General features: G+C 45.7%; 1 protein-coding gene across 5 annotated transcripts in view; it reads left to right on the top strand.

The window, feature by feature from the left end:
• SLC37A1 (solute carrier family 37 member 1) overlaps positions 1 to 17,296 on the top strand; it is a 102,072-nt gene that overhangs the window by 2,460 nt on the left and 82,316 nt on the right. For 3 of the 5 annotated variants that reach the window (XR_015141404.1, XM_086337978.1, XM_086337746.1), the window contains exon 2: positions 7,340 to 7,397. The exons of the other annotated variants lie outside the window; for them this stretch is intronic. The gene's annotated coding sequence lies outside the window, so the exon portion shown is untranslated. The remainder of the gene's footprint in view (positions 1 to 7,339; positions 7,398 to 17,296) is intronic. 5 annotated transcript variants of the gene reach the window in all.

Genomic DNA, 17,296 nt, shown 5'->3' with positions numbered 1-17,296 from the left:
GCTGCTGGAGGGCTCAGGAGAACCCAGGCATCCTATGTGATCGGTGAGGGTAGAAATTCAGCTTTCTCTGATTGGCCCTAAGGTGGAAATGGGGGCAAAAATTAGGTAAACTCTCAGCTATTAATCAAGTCTTGGCCATTTGGTGGTGCATGTGTGCTCAGTCGTGTCTGACTCTTTGTGACACCATGGACTGTAGCCCGCCAGGATCCTCTGTCTGTGGGATTCTCCAGGCAAGAATACTGGAGTGGTTTTCCATTTCTTCCTCCAGGGGATCTTCTCTACCCAGAGATCGTCTTCTGTGTCTCCTGCATTGGCAGGCATATTCTCTACCACTGAGTCACCTGGGAAGCCGCATTTGGAGCCTATTGTTAAAGGGGTTCTTATTTGCTCCTGGATCAGTTAGAAAAGGACTGACTTCCTGGGAGTCTGGCCTACAGTAGGGTGGTTTCCTGGGAGGGTTACTGTAGATAGTGGGTTGGTTTCCTGGGCTTGCTGCTGCAAGTTGTGGATCAAAATTCAGTTTTTAATTATGGTTTGGCCACTGTACATTTGTATATCTAATTCTTAATGTGTTTTTGCAAATTATACAAATAATGTGTTTTATCTTAAATCTAAATATTGCATGGTATTCTTAGTGGCTTTTAAGGTTTAATAACTTTTATAATAATAATATTCCCAATTTTTAATTATTTAAATCTAATACTTTAAAAAATTGATCTGCTGCTGCTGCTGCTAAGTCACTTCAGTCGTGTCCGACTCTGTGCGACCCCATAGACGGCAGCCCACCAGGCTCCCCCGTCCCTGGGATTCTCCAGGCAAGAACACTGGAGTGGGTTGCCATGTCCTTCTCCAATGCATGAAAGTGAAAAGTGAAAGTGAAGTTGCTCAGTTGTGTCTGACTCCCAGTGATCCCAGGGACTGCAGCCCACCAGGGTCCTCCGTCCATGGCATTTTCCAGGCACGAGTACTGGAGTGGGTTGCTAGTGCCCTCTCCAATGGAGGGAAAACAAGTCTTAAAGTCATCTTCATTTAGTGGAAACATTACTCACCTAGAGCCAAAATGCCCAACTTTAAAGTCTGGGATTGCACAGCCTATTAGCTTTGGTGACCTCAGGGAACTCCCCGGTCCTCTGAGCCTCAGTTTCCTATCCTGCTGTTGTTGTTCAGCTGCTAAGTCGTGTCCGACTCTTTGTGACCCCATGAACTGCAGCATACCAGGATTCCCTGTCCTTCACTATCTCCCAGAATTTGCTCAAACTCATGTCCACTGAGTCATTGATGCCATCCAACCAGCTCATCTTCTGTTGCCCCCTTTTCCTCTTGCCCCCAACCTTTCCCAGCATCAGGGTCTTTTCCAATGAGTTGGCTCTTCCCATCAGGTGGCCAAAGTGTTGGAGTGTCAGCTTCAGCATCAGTTCTTCCAGTGAACATTCAGGGTTGATTTCCTTTAGGATTGACTGATTTGATCTCATTGCTGTCCAAGGGACTCTCAAGAGTCTTCTCCAGCACCACAGTTCAAAAGTATCAATTCTTTGACCCTTCTTTATGGGTCATAAAGCCTTCTTAATGGTCCAACTCTCACATCCCTATCCTGTTAACTGAAGGGAATAAACCCTTCCCAACTCAAACAGTTGCCCTGGGGATCAAAGATGACACTTTATTAGTACATTATTTATTATGCTAGCTATATAATGCTATCAACAAAGATATTACAAAAGAATCACACATCATTAACAGAAAATTCTCATACCCACCTCCCCATAAAGGTATGTTGTGGGATGTTGCTGGAGAGGGAAGCAGTGACTGAGGAAACACAGAGTTTGATCTTACTGGCAGCATTACAGAGCCCAAACCCATGATGCAGATATCCAAATAATCCCCAGGTCTTCCAGAACACACAAACCTTTCCCTCTGAAACAGCTGCATAATGGAAGGTTGCAGTCTTAACCACATCCCAGACCCAAATCCATCACTCTTCAAAAAACAAAACAATGTACAGGCAAATTAATGCACAAGACCCTACAATTATATTGTTTGTTACCTGCAAAGTTAAAAACACTGTAAACACCCAAATGAACAGTATTTCTTGTGGGAAAAAGTGGGGACTTCAGAAGGACTGATTGTGATTTTCTTCTTTATATTTGACAGATGCCACATTTAATTCAGTAGACCATGTCTTTTTTAATAAAACCTCAAAACATTTTCAATATTAGAAATCTGGAATGAAATGGAAATACAATCAAGAATATGCAACTAGATGTTAACTTTTCTGCACATAAAAAAAAATGTCAGAAATTCAAATTTTCTCTCACAATGCCAGGAAGTAATAATGTTCTGACTGTGCTGGCAGTGTTTGAGGAATTTTATAGGAATTGTCTTATTAAATAATCACTGTCATTTCCCCATTGTACAGCTAAGGAAAAGAAGCCACAGAGAGGTAAAAGACATTGCTCAAAATCACACAGCCAATGGGATTCAAACCATGCCATCTGACTCAAGCTATTACTGTTAATCACTATACTCTACTGCCCTCCCCCCAGATCTCTGATTTAAAGGAATAACTATGGTTTTCTGGAAGTGACCTTAAGTTAAAGAAAGTGAAGTTGCTCAGTCATGTCCAACTCTTTGCAACCCCATGGACTGTAGCCCACCAGGCTCCTCCGTCCATGGGATTCTCCAGGTGAGAATACTGGAGTGGGTTGCCATTCCCTTCTCCAGGGGATCTTCCCGACCCAGGGATTGAACCCAGGTCTCCCGAATTGGAGGCAGACACTTTAACCTCTGAGCCACCAGGGAAGCTCTTAAGAGAGAGGAAGTGACCTTAACCATCTACCAAGTGGAGAACCACTGGCTCAAAGATCCTTTGATTAAAAAAACCAGAAAGTGGTTTAAACATACCCTGCTCTGGATCACACCATAAGCAGCTGGATGTCTAGCCATTGAATTATTAGATCCTAAAACTTACAATTTGATTTATGTCTTAAGCAAATAAGTCAGAGTCCCCCTGCCCCTCAAAGTCCCTTGTGGCTCTGTTGGTAAAGAATTCTCCTGCAATGCAGGAGACCCAGGTTTGATCCCTGGGTTGGGTAGACCCCCTGGAGAAGGAAAAGGCAACTCACTCCAATATTGTTTGGAGAATCCCATGGACAGAGGAGCTTGCGGGGCTACAGTCCATGGGTTAATAAGAGTCAGACATGACTTACTGACTAAATCACCAACATCCCTCAAAAATATCTTTCAGTCAATCTATAGTAATTTCACTACCCTGCAGGTTTAGCAGTTGTCCAAATAAGGCAAAGTAAGGTAAACTTCAGGACTGGACCCCCAGCCTCCTGCAGCAGCAACTAGCCCAGAGATTGCTTCCAGAAAGAGGATGCTGTCTCTCAGGTCAGGCTGAGAGCCCCACCCACCCTCTCCCTAGGGAGACCAGAAAAGGCATCATTAGGTCAATGGGACCTCAGGCAGCCTCAGCCTCTGTGACCCTTAACCCCCAGGTGATAAGCAATCATTTGGTGATCACAGAAGCAGAGTTTTCCAACTCTGGAGGCCTGCAGAGTTTTCCAACTCTGGAGGCCTGCAGAGCTTTCCAACTCTGGAGGCCTGCAGAGCGCTCACACAGCGAGGCCATCACTAGGAGTTTCTTCCCAGGAAAAAGGAGGAAGTTCTCTTCTACTTCCTCCCCTGGCCCTGGAGGCACTTCCATAATCCCCCAGCCAGCCGGCCCCTCCCATCACCCCCCGGGAAGGGGTTCCCGTCCTCTCCCCTTCCCCCACCCTTGCGCAGATAAGGCCTCCGCGGGAGAAGGGAGGGGCGCGGCCCTTGGGTGAGTGGAGAAGGCCGGGACCACGGTTTCTCCGAGCTCCTTCCCCCAGGCAGAAGTTAACTTTTTGCTCTTCTTAAATATAAATGAGAGACCCTCCTCTCTCTACCTCCCCCACACCCAGCGAAAAGGAGTGAAGGAAACCCCGTCAAAGGTTCAGCGCTGAGGAGCTGAGGAGGGTGCCTTGTGCTTATAGGGTGGGACTGCCCCGGGGGAGGAAAGTGTCCTGGAGGCCTCCTGGGGGTCCGCTTCCGAGCTTCCACACCTTTCTGACTCGCCTCCTAGCCTGGTCGGGCTGCCAGGCAGTTGCCATGGCGACTGGCTGAGTCGAGGCCCTTCCCTACTTGAGAATGCTGTGCTCTGCTAAGTCGCTCAGTAGTGTCGGACTTTGCGACCCCATGGACTGCAGTCCGCCAGGCTCCTCTGTTCAAAGGATTCTCCTGGCAAGAATACTGCACTGGGTTGCTATTTCCTTCTCCAGGGGATCTTCCCAACCCAGGGATCAAATCCAAGTCTCTCACACTGTGGGCGGATTCCTTACCGACTGAGAAATGTCAAGTCCCTGAGGACTGATGCAAATAGGGTTGGTTCCCTGTTTGTTTACAAACTGCTCAGATAAAAACCACAGACTTTTCACCATAATGAATTCAGGCCCATCTTCACTGTGGAAATGGAAGGTTGTTTATTAAAATACTTGTATTCTTGAGTATTGAACTCCTCAGTTCAGTTCAGCCGCTCAGTCTTGTCTGACTCTGCAGCCCCATGGACTGCAGCAGGCCAGGCTTTCCTGTCCATCACCAACTCCCAGAGCATGCTCAAACTCATGTCCATCCAGTCAGTGATGGCACTCTCATCCTCTGTGGTCCCTTTCTCCTCCTACCTTCAATCTTTCCCAGGATTAGAGTCTTTTCCAATGAGTCAGTTCTTCCCATCAGGTAGCCACAGTATTGGAGTTTCAGCTTCAGCATCAGTCCTTCCAATGACCATTCAGGATGGATTTCTTTTAGGATTGACTGGTTTGATCTCCTTGCAGTCCAAGGGACTCTCAAGAGTCTTCTCCAACACCACAGTTCAAAAGCATCAACTCGTCAGCGCTAAGCTTTCTTTATGGTCTCACATCCATACCTTACATCCATACGTGACTACTGGAAAAACCATAGCTTTGACTAGATGGACCTTTGTTGGCAAAATAATGTCTCTGCTTTTTAATATGCTCTCTAGGTTGGTCATAGTTTTTCTTCCAAGGAGCAAGCATCTTTTAATTTCATGGCTGCAGTCACCATCTGCTGTGATTTTGGAACCCAAGAAAATTGAACTCCTATATATGCACAAACACACACTTAGAGGTGTACCTACAGATAGATATAAAAACACAGGCACTGCAATTGCTTTAAAAAAAAAAAATAGAGTTTCTATGGCATTTAGTGGGTAGGAGTCAGACCCAAATTTGAAATCTTAGCTTTGTTTGCTTCTTTCTGAATAAAATGGTGGTAATAGTTCACTGTCCTTTTAGGGTTGTTGTAAGGTCTAAATAAGATGTTTATAATGAGCTTAGTGTGTGCCCAGCACACAGTAAAACACCTGGTAAATACTAGCTATTATTATTAATAATTACATTGCTGTTGCTCAACAATAATAGTAAATGTTCACTATTATTGTTAATAACTGCACTTTGGTTACTCATATAGAAACAAACACATTCTGTTCATCAACAGGTCTTTGGGGAGGTTTTGACTCCAGATTATCTTGGTCATTTTCAATTGTGTCTTCCTGGAGAAGACTAAACTGCCAAAGATGGTTCAGCCAGGTAATTGTGACAGTCAGAAGTTACTCTGTGAACAACAGATGATGTCTAATGCTTATATTTAATACCACTAATACCCATAAGGGTGGAAAGAGACAGAAGTTTCTGGAAATATACAGATAAGTAGGTTTCTATGTGTAAGGAGCTCTTAACTGTTTGAGGTTATGTCTCTTATACGAGTACAGCTTCCTGGTGGCTCAGATGGTAGAGAATCTGACTGTCATACTGGAAACCTGGGTTCAAGCCATGGCTCGGGAAGATCCCCTGGAGAAGGGAATGGCTACCCACTACAGGATTCTTGCCTGGAGAATCCCATGGACAGAGGAGCCTGGCGGGCTATAATCTATGATTATCACTCTTATAAGCGTGGCAGTTGACAAGAAGGAAATACACATCCCTAGAGACATTACTTTGCCAACAAAGGTCCGTCTAGTCAAGGCTATGGTTTTTCCTGTATGGATGTCATGTATGGATGTGAGAGTTGGACTGTGAAGAAGGCTGAGCGCTGAAGAATTGATGCTTTTGAACAGTGGTGTTGGAGAAGACTCTTGAGAGTCCCTTGGACTGCAAGGAGATCCAACCAGTCCATTGTGAAGGAGATCAGCCCTGGGATTTCTTTGGAAGGAATGATGCTAAAGCTGAAACTCCAGTACTTTGGCCACCTCATGTGAAGAGTTGACTCACTGGAAAAGACTCTGATGCTGGGAGGGATTGGGGGAAGGAGGAGAAGGGGACAACAGAGGATGAGATGGCTGGATGGCATCACTGACTCGATGGACGTGAGTCTGAGTGAACTCCAGGAGTTGGTGATGGACAAGGAGGCCCGGCGTGCTGCGATTTATGGGGTCGAAAAGAGTCGGACACGACTGAGCAACTGAACTGACTGACTGACTGACGTATTAATGCCTTATTCTAAAATGAATGTCCTTCCCTGGTGGCTCAGATGGTAAAGCATCTGTCTGCAATGCAGGAGACCTGGGTTCAATCCCTGGGTCGGGAAGATCCCCTGGAGAAGGAAATGGTAGCCCATTCCAGTACTCTTGCCTGGAAAATCCCATGAACAGAGGAGCCTGGTGGGCTACAGTCCATGAGGTCGCATAGAGTCAGACATGACTGAGCGACTTAACTTTCACTTTCCCGACTTGCAGATAAGAAGCTTGGTTCTGCGTCTGATATTACCTGTGACCTTGCTATGACCCGCAGTGATGGTGGTAGGAGATCCTATGGGACAAGGGGCTGCACCTTTCAGGGCCAGACGAGTCTGAGTAAGGAGCAGAGGAGGAGGGTGCAAGCTGAGTGACATGTCCACACTTCCCAGAATCAGGCTGCCCAACCTGCCGGAGGTCATAAGGGTCAAATAAGATGTTGAGGATGAGAATGCTCTGGAAACGCCAGATGCTGGGGAAACGTAACATGTATGTTTAACTGATCTTTTGAAGTCATTGATTGTATAATATTTGATGCATATAGAAGAATACATATTCAGAAATGTCAGTGATGTAACAAAGTCACTCAGTGAACACCTGGGAACCTCTCCCCCAGCTAAAGAAATGAATGAAGAAATGAGGAAAATCATAACCCTCTGAGTGCACAGGTCTCTGTCCACACCTCAAATCCGACTCTGCTGTAGAATTCAGTTGTATAGGATGAAGGGTTACTGGGCGGTGGGAAGAAACCTTAAGACTATAAACACCTACTCCCGCATTGCCTTCTAGAACTCCAGTCCTGCCCACTCCAACAGAGTGACTGATCGCTGCTGCTCCCCTGCCTGCTGTAAGTCATTTCTCTTATCTGCTAATTTTCTGGGCAAAACAGTGTCTCAGAGTGCCTTTACTTTGTATTTCCCTGAATATTTGTGGAGATAAGGACCCTCCCTCCCCCACCCCAGGGCTCCTTCTTCCTCTACGTTAGCTATTGCTGACTATTTAGATCACATTTCTCCAAGACACCCTCATGGATCCTTGTACGTTGTTGCTTGTTCTCTGAAACACAAGACCCATGTTCTCTACCTGGGGAATAGTTCTTCAGCTTTACTACAGTAATTCCCCTACATACGAACCTTCAAGTTGTGAACTTTCAAAGATGCAAACATGCATTCCATCAACGTCAGGCGTGAGTGAAACTGCAGCTTGCCCTTCGTCTCCTATTGCTGGTGACCCTTCAGCTCTATAATCTCCCACCTCCTCTCCCTCCTGCAGTCAGTAACTCTTCTTGTCTGTTCACTCAGTGCCAGCCTCCGTATGTCAGCTGTTGTCCTGGACTACTGTACTTTTCAAGATACTGTTCTATAATACTAACATGTTTTTCTTTATTTTTTGGTTGTTTCTTTTGTGGATTATTTGTGTGAAAAGTATTATAAATCTATCCCAGTAGAGTACTATATAGCTGATTGTGTTCACTGGGTACCTGGGCTGAATTTGTTGTACTTATGAACAAATTGGACTTGGAATGGAACTCATTCATACATAGGGGACTTACTGTAACTTACCTAGATGTCACCTCTGGGGGCCGCCTCTCCTGATGGTGAGATGCCACTCTGGCTCCTTCTGACACCCCTCTGGCTGTGGTTGTTGCCCCCCCTGCCTAGCTGTGACTTGTGTTTCTGGGTCAACCTCCCTAGGGGGACCAGGGCCTTGACCCCTGCAATCTAGCACAGAGCCTAGACTTGGATTATTAAAATTACTAAATGCTCTCAGAAAATTGGGAAAATACAGTAAAGTATAAAGAGGTAAGTAAAGATGACCACTAACCCTGCCTTCCAAAGACTTCTCGTATCCTCCTCCCCTTATCCTCCCAGCCTTCTTTAATGGGGATGTATTTGTATTTAATTGGAATTGTTTTATTTTTCACTTACGATTATGGGGTAATGCACCCAAATGTCTTCAAAAGTGTTTTCAGAAACAATAGTATTTCATCTTAAAAGTTCCTGTCCGTGTCCATGCTCAATTCTGTCTGACTCTTTGTGAGCCCACCAGGCTCCTCTTTCAATGGAATTTTCCAGGTGGGAATACTGGAGTGGGTTGCCATTTCCTCCTCCAGGAGATTTTCCCTACCCTAGGACGGAACCTGCCTCTCCTGTGCTTCCTACATTGGCAGGCAGATTCTTTACCACTGACTTACAGGGTTCACTTCAGTTCATTCACTCAGTCTTGTTCAACTCTTTGTGACCTCATGGACTGCAGTATGCCAGCCTTCCCTGTCCATCACCAACTCCCAGAGCTTGCTCACACTCTTGTCCATTGAGTCAGTGATGCCATCCAACCATCTCATCTTCTGTTGCCCCCTTCTCCCCTTGCCCTCAATCTTTCCCAGCATCAGGGTCTTTTCCAATGAGTTGGCTCTTTGCATGAGGTGGCCACAGTATTGGAGTTTCAGCTTCAGCATCAGTCCTTCCAATGAATATTCAGGACTGATTTCTTTTAGGATTGACTGGTTTGATCTCCTTGTGGTCCAAGGAACTCTCAAGTCTTCTCCAACACCACAGTTCAAAAGCATCAAGTCTTCAGAGCTCAGCTTTCTTTATTGTCCAACTCTCACATCCATACATGACTACTGGAAAAACCATAGCTTTGACTAGATCAACCTTTGTTGGCAAAAGAATGCCTCTGCTTTTTAATATGCTGTCTAGGTCAGTCATAGCTTTGCTTCCAAGGAACAAGCATCTTTTAATTTCATGGCTACGGTCACCATCTGCAGTGATTTTGGAGCCCAAGAAAATAAAGTCTGTCACTGTTTCCCCATCTGTTTGTCATGAAATGATGGGACTGGATGCCAGGATCTTAGTTTTTTGAATGTTGAAATTTAAGCCAACTTTTTTCCACTTTCCTCTTAAAATTATTTTGACTCAATCAAGATTTGATATAAAAGAATGAGTGAAAATGTTCAATACACATTTGAAGGATGTAGAGGCGGTACTTGAGGAAACTGTACTCCAGTGTGTTACTAAGCAAATGCTGTTTCACGTGTCTTCTCTGGGTACCTGCTTCCCCCGGCTATGGAATGACCCTCAAAAGCCCTTTCTCAGCTGTAGGTTCTGGCCTGTCCTCTATGGTTCTGGCATCCCTGCTTGTCTGTACATCTCTCTCTCTTCCCCGGGTCTGGTTTTTTATGTTCTAGCTGCTAGGACAAGCCTCTAGGCAGTCATAAAGCAAATGCAATCATCAGAAGACATAAACAAGTCATTACCCTCTCCCTCCCCAAAGAGGAGAGTCAGGAGGTGACTAGAGTGAGCTATGTCCTAGTGATCTAGAAAAGGTAGCACCTGGGGGAGCCCAGGGCCAAGCCTTCCAGTGACCAAGTGAGTGCCGAGGTCATCATTGGAAGCTGTGGTGGGAGCTGGCACTGTCACCCCTGGGTGAGCAAGGTGGATTCAGCTGCCTGGGCAGAGAGCCTCCCCGTTCACAGCCAGACTTTCCCAGGCTCCATGTTGGCTGGGAAAAGATGGGCTTGGTAGAGAGAACATGAGTACAATTGCCCCTCGGTTTCTGTGGGGAGTTGGGTCTAGAACCCCACCTCCAGCAGATACCAAACTCTAAGTATGCTCAAGTTCTTTATATGGTATCCTGTTTGCATACAACCCACACTCATCCTCCCATATACTTTATCTCTGTTGCTATTGTTTAGTCCTAAGTCCTGTCCAACTCTTTGCGACCCCATGGACTACAGCACCCCGGGCCTCCCTGTCCTTCTCATAGTTTGCTCAAATTCATGTCCCTTGAGTCAGTGATGTTATCTAACCATCCCATCCTCAGCCTCCCCCTTCTCCTCCTACTCTCAATCTTTCCTAGCATCAGGGTCTTTTCCCATGAGTTGGCTCTTCGCATCATGTGGCCAAAGTATTGAAGCCTCAGCTTCAGCATCAGTCCTTCCAATGAATATTCAGGGCTGGTTTCCTTTAGGTTTGACTGGTTGGATCTCCATGCAGCCCAAGGGACTCTCAAGAGTCTTCTCCAACACCACAGTTCAAAAGCTTAGTTCTTTGGCATCCAGCCTTCTTTATGGTCCAACTCCTGCATCCATACATGACTACTGGGAAAACCACATCTTTGATTCTACTGACCTTTGTTGGCAAAGTGACATGTCTGCTTTTTAATACGCTATCTAAGTTTGTCATACCTTTCCTTCCAAGGAACAAGCATCTTCTAATTTCATGGCTACAGTCACCATCTGCAGTGATTTTGGAACCCAAGAAAATAAAGTCTGTCACTGCTTCCACTTTTCCCCTTCTATTTGCTATGAAGTAATGGGACCAGATGCCATTATCTTAGTTTTTTGAATGTTGATTTTCAAGTCAGCTTTTTCACTCTCCTCTTTCACCTTCTACAAGAGGCTCTTTAGTTCCCCTTCACTTTCTGCCATTAAAGTGGTATCATCTACATATCTGAGGTTGTTGGTATTTCTCCCGGCGGTGTTGATTCCAGCGTGACTGATTCATCCAGTCTGGCATTTCACATGATGTACTCTGCATATAAGTTAAATAAACAGGGTGACAATATACATCCTTGATGTAGTCCTTTCCCAATTTTGAACTAGTCCATTGTTCCATGTCCAATTCTAACTGTTGCTTCTTTACCTGAAAAAAGGTTTCTCAAGAACCAGGTAAGGTGGTCTGGTAGTCCCATCTTTTTAAGAATTTTCAAAAAAAAGAAAAAAAGAATTTTTCAGTTTGTTGTGATCCAACTGTCAAAGCCTTTTGCATAGTCAATAAAGGAGAAGTAGATGTTTTTCTGAAGTTCTGTTGTTTTCTCTGTGAGCCAATGGATGTTGGCCATTTCATCTCTGGTTCCTCTGCCTTTTCTGAACCCAGCTTGTACATTGGGAAGCTCTTGGTTCACACACTGTTGAAGCCTGGCTTGAAGTCAGGTTATGTCTAGATGACTTCTAATACCTAATACAATGTCAATGCTGTGTCAATAGTTGTTGGTGTGTAGCAAATCCAAGTTTTGTTTTTTGGAGCTTTCTTGAATTTTTTTTAAAGTATTTTTAATATTTTCCATCCACTGGTTGGTTGAATCTACAGATGCAGAATCCAAAGGTGAACAGGGCCCACTGTAGCCACATTCTCCCACCAGGCTGTTAACATATTGTTTCAAATAAAAGCACCCCCTCTTCATAAATCACCAAATACAGGCCCAGAGGGAAATTTAAAGTACAACCCTGTGATTTATAACACATAATTTACCAAATCACACCTAGACTGAAAAGTGTCAAGCTTTGTGGAAGACCTCATAAAAAGATTCCAATTCGCAGACTTCCCTGGTGGTCCAGTGGTTAAGGCTTCACCTTCCAATGCGAGGGTCGCAGGTTCAATCCCTGGCTGGGGGCTAAGGTCCCCCATGCCTTGGGATCAAAACACCAAAACATAAAAAAAACAGAAGCAATACTGTAACAAATTCAATAAAGACTTTAAGATGATCCACATCAAAAAATCTTAAAAAAAAAAAAAGATTCCAACTTTCTTATCGTGTTTATCTGCACTAGCTCAGCTGGAGGTGGGGGAGGGGGTCCATGGTATGACTCCACTCCTTTGCTGATGAGCCAGATTCCTGTTTTCCTCTCCCTGACCTACTACCTATAGGCTTAAAACTAGGAGGAATTACAACAGATGGACTCCAGCAACAAGTTAGCCCTGGGGTGGGGCTGAGGGGTTCCTGGCTGAAAGCATAGGTCAATGCAAATATCCAGTAGCCCCCGTGGAGCCAGGGTCTGGCTACTCCCAAGGCTCTCAGGCATTTTCCAGGGACCACTCCCCTTATTACAGCACAGAAAAAAAGCAAGAAACATCACCAGGGGCTGGGAGCAGGAACATTTGACCCTGTCTTAGACAGGCAGTTTGCTGAGGGCCACCCTTGCAAATGGGCAGGTGCCTCAGTGTTAGATGTTATCACAGGACAGCTCAGACTTTAAAGAATCTGCCTGCCAGCACAGGAGATGCGAATTTGATCCCTGGGCTGGGAAGATCCGCTGGACAAGGGATCAACCATCTACTCCAATATTCCAGTCCATGGACTCCAGTCCATGGGGTCACAAAGAGTCAATCACGACTGAGTGACTAAAACACACACCCTTGCAAATGGGAGGGTGCCTCCATGTTAGGTGTTATCACAGGATTTGCAAAGCTACTCTCCACAAAATGTGTCCTAACGCAGGATGTGAAAGTTGCTTAGTCATGTCCAACTCTTTGCAACCCCATGAGGATACAGTCCATGGAATTCTCCAGGCCAGACTACTGGAATGGGTAGCCTTTCCCTTCTCCAGGGGATCTTCCCAACCCAGGGATCGAACCGAGGTCTCCCTCATTGCAGGCAGATTCTTTACCAGCTGAACCACAGTATCATGAAGTCTAAAATCCTACCACTAATGAGTCATGGCCTAGGCTAAGCATGTGTGTGTGTGCCTTCTATCTTTGTTTTTTACATTAATTTTATTATAATTATTATTATTCTATTTGAAAAAACATGGCTTGGTGCTTTTTGTGCCTCTTCTCACAGCCCAGAGGCAGCAACTCTCCACTCTGACCCTTTCTCTGTTTATAAAGAAACTATGAGTTCCCTGAGATTGTTCTGTCCAGCTTAGACTTCTCGGCACTCTTGTTTTGGAGCTGAGCTCAGTCTCTGACATTCCCTGACAATGTTTCTAAATACTGTTAAACCCTGCTGCCTGGGCCCTTCCCATCCAGACGAGAGCCTCGGGTGGGGACAGAGTGAGTCAGCTAGGGTTGAGTCAAGAGGTTGGCAGCTTGCAGCACCCCAAGGCCTGGCCTTCTTTTTCTTTATTTATCTTTGTCTTTGCTGGGTCTTCCTTACTGCTCAGACTTTCTCTAGCTGCGGAGAGCAAGGGCTGCTCTAGTTGCAGTGCACAGGCTTCTCACTGCAGTATCTTCTTTTGCTGTCTAGCACGGGATCCCGAGTGAAGGACTTGAGTAGTTGCAGCTGCTCAGCTGTAGCGCACAGGCTCAGTGATTGTGATGCCATGGCTTAGTTGCTCTGAGTCTTGTGGGATCAGGGATCGAATTTGTGTCTTCTGTGTTAGCGGGTGAATTCTTCACCACTGAGCCACCAGGGAAGCCTGAAGGCCTGGCCTTCTTCTCTCTGGGCCCCCGGGGACCTAGCAGGCCTGCTTCTCCATCCTTGGTGGGACCACAACTCCTTGGCATGTGGACTCTTGTCTGCCTGCAATACAGGACATGCTTCTAGTGGGAGGCTTTTCATTCTGTTCTTTACCAACAACATTAGCAACTGAACCAAAAACCTCCCTGGTACACCGGTTGACCACCCCATACTGCTAGAATTTTTGCTGTTTGATCAGTAGAGATAAAATGAGATGCCTTCACAGTAAGTAAACATGTACTGATGTTACCTTTCCTTATCTCTCCAATAATATTTCATGCTTTCCATGCCTCGAAGCGGGAGGCATTTTCTTGTGCTCTGAAGCCCAGCTTCCTCAAGGCTCCCTCTGGGGCCCTTGTCCCCCTCTGCCCTCCCCGGGCAATGTCTGCCCTCTCTGGATTTGCACCTGCCATGCCTCATGGTTTCCCTGCAGAGACAGAACTTCTTGGTGGAAGGTCCTTTTTTTTTTTTTTTTGTCTTATTTCTCATGGCAACCCCTGCTTCTACATAGAACTTATTGTGCATGTAGTTCAGTTCAGTAGCTCAGTCATGTCCAACTTTTTGCGACCCCATGGACTGCAGCACACCAGGATTTCCAGTTCATCACCAACTCCCAGAGCTTGCTCAAACTCATGTCCATTGAGCCATTGGTGCCATCCAACCATCTCATCCTCTGTCACCCCCTTCTGTTCCTGCCTTCAATCTTTCCCAGCATCAGGGTCTCTTCCAAGAGTCAATTCTTCACATCAGGTGTCCAAAGTATTGGAGTTTCAGCTTCAGAAATTCCTTTAGAATTGAATGGTTTGATCTCCTTGCAGTCCAAGGGACTCTCAAGAATCTTCTCCAACACCACAGTTCAAAAGCATCAATTCTTCTGCACTCAGCTTTCTTTATGGTCCCACTCTCACATCCATACATGACTACTGTAAAAACCATAGCTTTGACTAGACAGACTTTGTCAGCAAAGTAATGTCTCTGCTTTTTAATATGCTGTCTAGGTTGGTCATAGCTTTTCTTCCAAGCAGCAAACATCTTTTAATTTCATGGCTGCAGTCACCATCTGCAGAGATTTTGGAGCTCCGCAAAATAGTCTGTCACTGTTTCCATTGTTTCCCCATCTATTTGCCATGAAGTGATGGACTGGATGCCATGACCCTCGTTTTCTGAATGTTGAGTTTTAAGCCAACTTTTCTACTCTCCCTTTTCACTTTCATCAAGAGGCTCTTTAGCTCCTCTTTGCTTTCTGCCATAAGGGTGGTGTCACTACATATCTGAGGTTCTTGACATTTCTCCCGGCGATCTTGATTCCAGCTTGTGCTTCATCCACTCTGGCATTTCACATGACGTACTCTGCATATAAGTTAGATAAGCAGGTCAACAACATACAGCCTTGACATACTCCTTTCCCAATTTGGAACCAGTCCGTTGTTCCATGTCCAGTTCTAACTGTTGCGTCTTGACCTGTATACAGATTTCTCAGGAGGCAGGTAAGGTGGTCTGGTATTCTCATATCTTTCAGAATTTTCCACAGTTTGTTGTGATCCACACAGTTAAGGGCTTTGCCATAGTCAATAAAGCAGAAGTAAATGTTTTTTCTGCAACTCTCTTTCTTTTTTGATGATCCAACAGATGTTGGCAATTTGATCTCTGGTTCCTCTTCCTTTTCCAAATCCAGCTTGAACATCTGGAAGTTCACTGTTCATGTACTGTTGAAGCCTGGCTTGGAGAATTTTGAGCGTTACTTTGCTAGTGTGTGAGATGAGTGCAATTGTGCAGTAGTTTGAACATTCTTTGGCATTGCCTTTCTTTGGGATTGGCATGAAAACTGACCTTTTCCAGTCCTGTGGCCACTGCTGAGTTTTCCAAATTTGCTGGCATATTGAGTGCAACACTTTTACAGCATCATCTTTTAGGACTTGAAATAGCTCAGCTGGAATTCTATCACCTCCACTAGCTTTGTTCATAGTGATACTTCCTAAGTCCCACCTGACTTTGGACTCCAGGATGTCTGGCTTGGTGATTGGTTATCTGGGTCATTAAGATATTTTTGTATAGCTCTTCTGTGTATTCTTGCCACCTCTTCTTAATATCTTCTGCTTCTGTTAGGTCCATATCATTTCTGTCCTTTATTTTGCCCATCTTTGCATGAAATGTTCCCTTGGTATCTCTGATTTTCTTGAAGAGATTGCTAGTCTTTCCCATTCTGTTGTTTTCCTCTATTTCTTTGCATTGATCACTGAGGAAGGCTTTCTTATCTCTCCTTGCTGTTCTTTGGGACTCTGTATTCAGATAGGTATATCTTTCCTTTTCTCTTTTGCCTTTCACTTCTCTTCTTTTTTCAGCTGTTTGTAAGTAAGTGTTAGTCGCTCAGTCATGCCGGACTCTTTGTGACCCCATGGACTGCAGCCCACCAGGCTCCTGTGTCCCTGAGATTTTCCAGGCAAGGATACTGGAGTGGGTTGCCATTTCCTTCTCCAGGGGATCTTTCCGACCCAGGGATTGAACCAGGGTCTCCTGCACTGCAGGCAGATTCTTTACGGACTGAACTATAAGGGAAGCCCTACAGGGAAGCTGTTTGTAAGACTGCCTCAGACAACCATTTTTCCTTTTTGCATTTCTTTTTCTTGGGGACGGTCTTGATCACTGCCTCCTGTACAGTGTCCTGAACCTCTGTCCATAGTTCTTCAGGTACATAGTAGGTGCTCATTTTTGGTGACTCTCTCATATGGATGACCCCACCTTCCAGCAGGGTTGAAGTTGCCTCTTTCTTAAGACCAGGGAAAGCAGTGAATGTTCCCTGTGAATAGAGGGTGGTGAAAGCTGAGCCTTCCACGTGGAGCTGTCCACTGCTGTGTCATCTCTCAGTGCCACTGGACTCTCGGACACATTTGCACTGCCTCACAGACTAGCACCAAAAGACGTTCATCTCATGACCTTCCTTCTGGTTTCCCAGCTGCGCCTGCTGTCCCCTCCTCAGGGTTCCTAGAGGTTCCCCTCAACTCTCTGGATGTCCCCCCAAAAGCCTCCCTCTTCACTTTCACAGCTGACTTCTTTCTGTGACAAAGGGAACAGAGGTAAGACTCCACCCCTCGTGCCTTTTCACCTGCCAAGGGACTGCGCTCTGCTCCTGCCCTTTTCCTTCACCCCTTCTCCAGCCCGAGGCTCATTCCTCCTCACATACTCTGGATTCCTGCTCTTTCTTCCTGTAGTGGGACTTGTGTCGTTAAAGCTTGGAGCTCCCTTTCCTGCCCACCCCCACCTTCCCTTCTGGCTGCTCCAGGACCTGGCCTCCTGGGGGAGGGGCTGACTCCAGTCTGGGCAGGATATGCATGACTGTGTGTCACCCTGGAAGACAAAGTACCTGGGTCACATCAGAAGGACCCAGGAGTCACTTAGAAGAGCCTCCCACTGGCCAAGGACTGGCCAGTGTGGTCCAGTGAGATTCAGGGAGGAGAGTAACAAAGGGAGTGGATGCAAACACAGCGACTGTGGCTCCACCCACTAATGCTGAGCATGAAAACGCAGAGCACAAAAAACTCATGGCTCACTTTTGAAGAATACTAG

Source organism: Bos grunniens, chromosome 1 (assembly GCF_055505025.1).
Source record: "Bos grunniens cultivar Pamir isolate PY7600 chromosome 1, Bosgru_T2T1.0, whole genome shotgun sequence".
NCBI classification, from domain to species: Eukaryota; Metazoa; Chordata; class Mammalia; order Artiodactyla; family Bovidae; genus Bos; species Bos grunniens.
Note: the sequence above shows the minus strand (reverse complement) of the source record. Positions and strands in the feature narration are given on the sequence as shown.